Source organism: Lontra canadensis, unplaced genomic scaffold, assembly GCF_010015895.1.
Source record: "Lontra canadensis isolate GAN:19392208 unplaced genomic scaffold, GSC_riverotter_1.0 scaffold355, whole genome shotgun sequence".
In the NCBI taxonomy this organism is placed as follows: Eukaryota; Metazoa; Chordata; class Mammalia; order Carnivora; family Mustelidae; genus Lontra; species Lontra canadensis.
The window spans coordinates 82,671-89,945 of NW_022631349.1; the positions used below are offsets into that span (position 1 = coordinate 82,671).

At 52.4% G+C, this 7,275-nt stretch overlaps 1 pseudogene; it reads right to left on the bottom strand.

Annotated features, from left to right (window-relative positions):
* Window positions 1-577: 577 nt before the first annotated feature.
* Window positions 578-7,032, bottom strand: LOC116862846 (annotated as a pseudogene).
* Between the last annotated feature and the right edge of the window lie 243 nt (window positions 7,033-7,275).

The window sequence follows — 7,275 nt, forward strand, 5'->3', positions numbered from 1 at the left end:
TGCCTGAGCAAGAGCAGCAGAAGGGCAGAGGGGGAAACAAACGCCCTGCTGAGCAGGCAGCTAGATGCAGGACTCCCCCCAGGACCCGAAGATCAAGTCCTGAGCTGAAAGCAGATGCCCCAGCAAGTTAGCCACCCAGGCCCGGGAAATTAATCACATTATAAGATATTCCATTTAGAAGTCAATGAGGTTAATGGGTTGATTTTAAGGAAAGTAAAATACACTTAATAAAGTTGTTAGAAAAGATTAAAAAAAAAAAAGTCAGTGAGGACACAGAAAATGTCCCTGAAGTTCTAGAGCTTCAAACAGTATCTTTTTGGCAATACTGTCTGCAAGGACATGGTCCTCTTACAGAGAAGGATCCAATATTGCACAACCAGAGGACAACACGGAAAATGTTGTCTTTGTTGAGATTCTTTAGTCCAGCATTTATACATTTCAGTGCAGGAATTCCATCACTGAGCACCGAGAGAAAACGGCATAGAATATGCCAGTGGAAAGTGCTGAATAGGAGAGGCTCGAAATCAAGAAGGGACATGGGAGGTTCCCTGTCCTGCCCCAGGTGGTCGGACTGAGGTTCTGGATTTGTAAATTTGGAAGTGCTGCTGGTCTAATGATGAACAGCAGCTCATCCAAAGGCAGCTGGCCCAGAGGTAGAGTCACTGCGCTGGTCCCCACACTGAGGGGCTTCTTGGTGGACTTGGCAGCCTAAGAACAGAACAGGTGTTTGTGGCTGAGGAAATCCTGGGTCCCCTGTCCTGGGACTGCCCTTCACCAGCACTCCCCACCCCAGAGCCCAGCCCTCGCCCAGCCCTCGCCCAGGGGCATGCATTTCCCCCAGCCATGTCCCCAGCCCTGGGCCCAGCCACCTTTACAAACCTCTTCCCTCCTGAACCAAATCATGGAGTCAGCCCCAGGCCCTGTTACCAATGGTCTGGGCTCAGGACCAAAGTGAGTAAAACCAATATGCTCACGTGACTTGTGTTCCCATGCTCCCTCTCATGGCAGATCCTAAAGGACCTGCTGGGGGATGTGACAGATGACTGGGGCCTGCATTTGACACCTCTAACCTTGGGGAACCCTGTGGAAAAGTCCTTCTTTTCCCTTCCCTTCCAGCCTCCTGGAGAGTAGAACACAGATCTCTTAGTCTGATGATCCTTCCCCCATCCCATCCATTCCTGGTCCAGCTCAGCTGGGAGCTCACAGGGGAGTTCAGTTTGCCCATCCCCCAGGTCAGCTCTGCTCAAAGCAGGCTGCTCAGGGGTTCAGGATCTGAGGTCTGCAGGAAGCTGGCTGCCAGGCATGGCACCAGCCTCAGCCAGGGTTCCCACGGTTGCACGGAGAACTGGCCTCCTTCTAGTCCCATCATGCAGGGTCTCTACTGTCGACCTGCTGCCTCACATGAAGACCCAAGTCACATTCTGGGGGAACATGGCCCTACTGTCCAGTCCTTTGAGTTGGTCTTCAGAGGCTTTCCTACTCCCTTTACCTAAGATGAGACCCTGGCCCCTGTCCTTGTAACTGCCCAGATGGAGTCCCCTTCTCCTTGAGATGCCCCATGGAGCTGCCAAGCTGTTGTCTCTCAAAAGGGAGTACAGCCCATGCTGTGTGTCCCCACTTTCCCTACCCCACCCACCCTGGGCCCAAATTGACTCTCTCCAATGAAGAACCAGGTCAGAGACAGGCCTGACTTCCCTCAATCTGTTTAGCACCAACAGGCCTTAAGTTGTGGTGTGGGCCCCTCCCCTTTCCCAGAGGCCTTAACAGTGAGTGAGGCCATATCAGAGCTCAGCGCTGAGCCTGTCCAAGCTGTTGCCAACATGTGATATAAGATCTCACTCATCTGTTCCCACTGCCCTGTGAGAAGGTTCAGACAGTGGATAGGGGTGAGGCTGGGAATTCACTATTCCCTGTGCTCACACCAGGCCATTTGCCCCTTCTTTCCCCCTCAAACTGCTCCCACTACCTGTCCTTCTAAAGAAGTTCCACACAGAGTGTCAATTTTTTATGATTATGCAAATTATGATGACAAGGATGACAACAAAGTGACGATAACGATGACGTCAGGGCTCACAATGAACATCCAGATGTTCCTGGTCTGGGCCACATCTTGCTGCATTGTTGGTGGTGCTGAAATGAAACCCCAGGAATCAGAGCCCCACTTGGGACCCCAAACTGGGGAAGGCTTCCTCAGATCCTACTGGCCCAGGTCCATCCTACCAGGCAGACGGTGTCTGTCACTGTCCTTGTGGCAGCTGCTGTGACAAGTCCTGATGTTGGGAAGCGAGGAGGGGATGTGCCCTGTCCCCTAGGGGCTCCTCCAGCCGAAAGAGGAAGCAGGGTTTGCAATGTAAGCAGTTGCTCCTGCTGTGACAGACAGGAGGTGATGCAGGATAAGGATGGTGACAGCGACTACCTCTCAGGGGCTGACAGTCCAGATGGCACTGAGGGAAAGATTCCCATCAATACACCAGTTGACATGGAAAAGACAATTATTCTCAGAAACGGGGTCAGTAAGAACACCATCTCTGGAAACAGACTGATGTTCCCCTGATTGGGGCAGCAAGAAATCCAAAAACTACCTGAACACAAGGTGTGTGCAGTGATGAAAAAATCCAGGAGGTGGGAAGGGAAAGGAAGGATTCTAGAACATTCCCATGGCCATTAAAATTCCAGAAAGAATTTGCCATGGATGGATGAATTTCTCTCTCTCCCTCAGACTTGCATACACAAAGACACACACACACACACACACACACACACACACACACACACCACACTGTGGGGTAGGTCGAGGTCATTTCAAGAGAACCAGCACTCCATCCAGTCTTCTGAGTTACCTGTGGTCTCCTGCGTTTCATCCCAGGGCTCCCACACTTGCTGGAGCCAGCTCTTACAGTCTCCCTTTGACGGCCCCGCAAGGGGCTTGGTCAGCTCTTCATCATTGTCCAACGTGCCTCGGAACTGTTGGCCTCCCGGAGGAACCGCTGTCCACTTTCTGTTCTCCGGGTCAAAGAAGTGAGTTAACTGCTCATTGAAGGCAAACCGCCAGGATCCTCTGGTGTGTCCGTCGGCCCCACGTTCACACATGAGCCTGCCCTGCAGGGTGAGAGAATCCGCCCCCGCCCGCACCAGGGGAAGCAGGTCAGCCTCTGGTCCTGACCAATCCTTTGCCCCACCCGCTGCGCACGCCTCAGCTCCCCTTCTGCCTTCCTGGTCCTGCTCTGGCCTCCTTGTCTGTCCGCGCTACAGGGCTGCATGTGTGGGACCCACGTCGAACTTTTACAAGAACACAATAGCTCCCCAGTCCTGCCAACGTGTTCTCCTTCTGCCCTGGGCCTTCAGACTCACCGCTCTTAGTGAAAATGTCCAGCAGTTTCTTTCTGAGCTCTTCCCCCAGGTCTTTCAGAGGTTCCCTCTGTGTCCCCCAAAACGCCGTGTCCTTCAGCTTCATCCCCAGAGGACCAACAGGTTTGACCTCCTTGCTCCCACAGGCATAGGAAAGAAACTTGTTTCCATTCACTTGGCCTTGAATCTCACACCATGATGGTCCAGCCTGGGCTGAGATGTGATGGAGAAATTGTAGGAAAGTGAGAGAGCAGCTGTGAAGGGAAAACAGTAGAAGCAGAGGTTGGGGCTGGAAGAAAAAGAGCAGCAGGCACCCCTCTGCCATCCAGGTGACAGCAGTGGCATCCCTGTAGGGCTGTGCTGGCAGAGCAAGGACTGTCCCTGCACAGCCCCTCTCCCCAGCAGTAGAGGCTGCTGCTCTTCCCCTGTTGGGATAGGATCAGGATGTCTCTGCCTGGCAGGAGGCCACATAGCCATTGAAATGTCCCCTGTGTCTATCAGGCTGATACCCAGCCTCTCAGCCTTTGACAGAACAGATACAGCAGGAAATGCCAAACACGAAACTAAACACATGTCCTCCAACTGTGCTCATGGACAGGTCTGGAGAACTCTTTACAGCAAAGTCATAAAGACTGCACTGGGAGAAGGGCACCAGCATTGTCAAGAAAGTCGGTGACATCTGTCTGATGGACAGCCTTGGCTGAAGGAGGTGGTGATAGAGAAACAGTAGTAATGGGTGACAAGTCCCAAAGTAAGAGATTTGAGGTGCAGGCGCCCAACTGTCCAAAGCAGGGATGGGGCAAAGACTAAAATGATCCTGAGGCTGGAATGCCAGCCAGGCCTGCCCCACAGAAAACTCTCCGTCCCTTGGGCTCACAGAACATGGTGATCCTAAAGGCAAGATCACCAGATGGCCAACCCAGAAGCTGCTAGATTTAAACAATTAAATCAATGACCAAGTCCCAGGATGGACGGAGAGGAACCTGAAAGCAAACACCCAAGAGGAGTCTGGATCCTCTGCCTGGGTTCCAGGCCTGAGCTCCTCCTCAGAGCTGGGACCCTGTAGTAGAAGCAGAAGCAGAAGCAGACGCAAGCTATCCATCAGAAAGGACCCTTCAGGTCAACAGCAAGTACAGTGCTTCCTGCTGGCCTTCCGCAAAGGGTCATCGGTCACTCACAGGGGTGGGTAGACACTGGGGAGCAGAGACCGTGCAGACATTGTCAGGGGACCTAGTGTGTGAGTTGACATCGTCCTCAGGGATCCTAGTGTTATCAGGGCCCCTGTCATTGAAATGGCTCTTATTGCAGATAAGGAGAAGTCACTTGCCGCAGGTCCTGTTCACAGTGACACCATTGGCTCAGGTACCTGCGTAGAGGTCCTTTCCCATTCCCCACATTTGTTACAGGAGTGAAAACTGTTTGTAGTTGAATTACCTGTGGGTTGGGGGCTGAGTGGCAGGGACATTCAAGTCCAATATTCTCATACTGTCTACTCTTTTCTCCAAACACAATGTTAAAAAAGTATTTTAGAGGCGCCTGGGTGGCTCAGTCATGCGGCATCTCCCTCTGCTCAGGTCATGATATGGGGGGCCTGGCATGGAGTCCCCCATCAGGCTCCCTGCTCAGTGGGAAGCCTGCTTCTCCCTCTTCCACTCCTCCTGCTTGTGCTCCCTCTCTCGCTTTCTCTCTCTCTCGGTGTCAAATAAATAAATAAATTCATTAAAAATAAATAAATAAATAAATAAATAAGTGAATAAATAAATAAATAAAATACAAAAGTATCTTATCCTGGATGGAAGGACAGAGATGAATACAAACTTTAAAGCCTCTCTCAGGATCCAAGGACATGAGGAACGCTATTCGATTTTCATTGAAATGCCAGCCTGGTGCAAAGATTTTCTGTGTTACTGAATATTGCATAGGACTCTACTGTAACCACTCAATGTGCTGTTGTAGCCGACAAGCAGCCACAGACAATCCATGGATGAAGGTGCCACTGGACCTCCTCCTTGGGCCCCAGGACCCTTAGAATCCACATCACAGAGCCCTGTGGGAAAAGGGGCTCTGTGCCCTTTGTGACATCCTGATCTGAATATCAGGAAGAGAGCCCTAGTGTTCTGGGGAGCAATGGCACTCACAGGAGGGAAAGTCACACCCTGTAAAAGAGGCTGCTGTGGGCATGTATGCTCCTGGGACCAGGAGCGAAGAGGTCTCTGGCCAGAGGACATCAGAGCTGTGCACCCTGAGCTGGGAGGTGCAGGTGAAGGAGCCTCTGGCGTCCCACGGGGAGGGGGAGGGGGTAATCCGGGGCCGGAGCCTGCGGACACGTCCATCCCACTGGGACTGGTTGACCACAGTGGGCACCGTGACTCCGGCAGGGAGAACAGGGGACAGGCTTCGAGGCACGTGGTCGTGTGGCGGCCCCCTCCCTGGGAAAGCCCCGGGTCCTGCCTAGAGTCAGGGGCTCCGGGCTTATGCTGGGCTCGGAGAGGAGGCTCCAGGGACTGTGAAGGACCGCGGATCTCCAGCGGGGCCCTCTGTCCTCCGCTGTGCTCCCCGCCCCAGAGCCTGGCCGAACTTTGGGAGATCTCCTCTTCCATCTTTGTGCTTTGGTTGCCCACAACCGCCCGGACACCCTCCAGGCAGAAAGCGGCCGCGGAGAATAACTGAGGAGCCGCGTCGTCGGGGAGAAGGCTCCAGAACCGCTCCGCGGACACCTTTCGGCTCCCGGTCTTACCGCTCACGCCCCAACACCCCGCTCCCACCCCGGGCTCGGCCTCTGAGCTCGCGGCCGCAGCCTGCTGTAGCACAGACCGGCAGGAAAACCCGGAGCAGGAGGCCAAGACGGACGCCGGAGACCCCAGTCCACCCCATTCGCCCTGGGAAGCTCCTCGGGGCTCTACTGCACTGTGATCTGAGGTTTCTACAGAAAATTTTTCACTTCGCGCTTGACTCCGCCCTGGGACTCGCCACCTCCTACCGTATATTCTAGAATATATCAGTCCTTTCTGGTGAGGCTGGTCTGCTCCTCTTTCACCCATTGTCCTAACTTTTCCATCTTCATTTCCACCATCAGTATCTTCCCTTCTCGTGGCCAACAGGTATAAGCTTCCAGTTATGAATTTAAAAGTCATGTATGTGGGTGGGTGGGGGGCGCCTGGGCGGCTCAGTGGGTTAAGCCTCTGCCTTTGGCTCAGGTCATGATCTCAGCAGGGTCCTGAGGTCAGCAAGGAGCCTGCTTCCCCCCCTCTCTCTCTACCTGCTGCTCTGCCTACTGGTGATCTCTCTCTCTCTCTGTCAAATAAATAAAATCTTTATGAGGCACGTGGGTGGCTCAGTGAGTTAAAGCCTCTGCCTTCGGCTCATGTCATGGTCCCAGGGTGCTGGGATCCAGCCCCACATCAGGCTCTCTGCTCAGCAAGGAGCCTGCCTCCTCCTTTCTCTCTGCCTGTCTCTCTGCCTACTTGTGATCTTTGTCTGTCAAATAAATAAATAAAATTTTTAAATAAATAAATAAAATCTTCAAAAAAAAAGTCATGTGGATATAGTGTACAGCATGTTCACTGTAGTTAATGATACTGTGTTGTATATTTCAAAGTCATTGAGAGAGTGGATCTCCAAACGAGACTTATTGTGCTGACCACTTCACAATATACACGAATATCCAACCATTACCTTGTACATCCTAACCTAATATAATGCTGTGTATCAATTATATCTCAATAAAAAATAAATTCAAAAAGAAAAAATAATACGAAACGCGATTTTCTTCCCTTCCTGTTCTGAAGGCTGCAATATAGAGAGCAAGGCGTCTGCAGAGTCATGTTCTGTCTCTCGGCTTCTGGATGTTTCCTGACATGCTTGACATTCTTGGGTTCTAGTCGGCTGCCCTCTGATGTCTGTCTCTGTTGTCACAGGGCCGGCTTC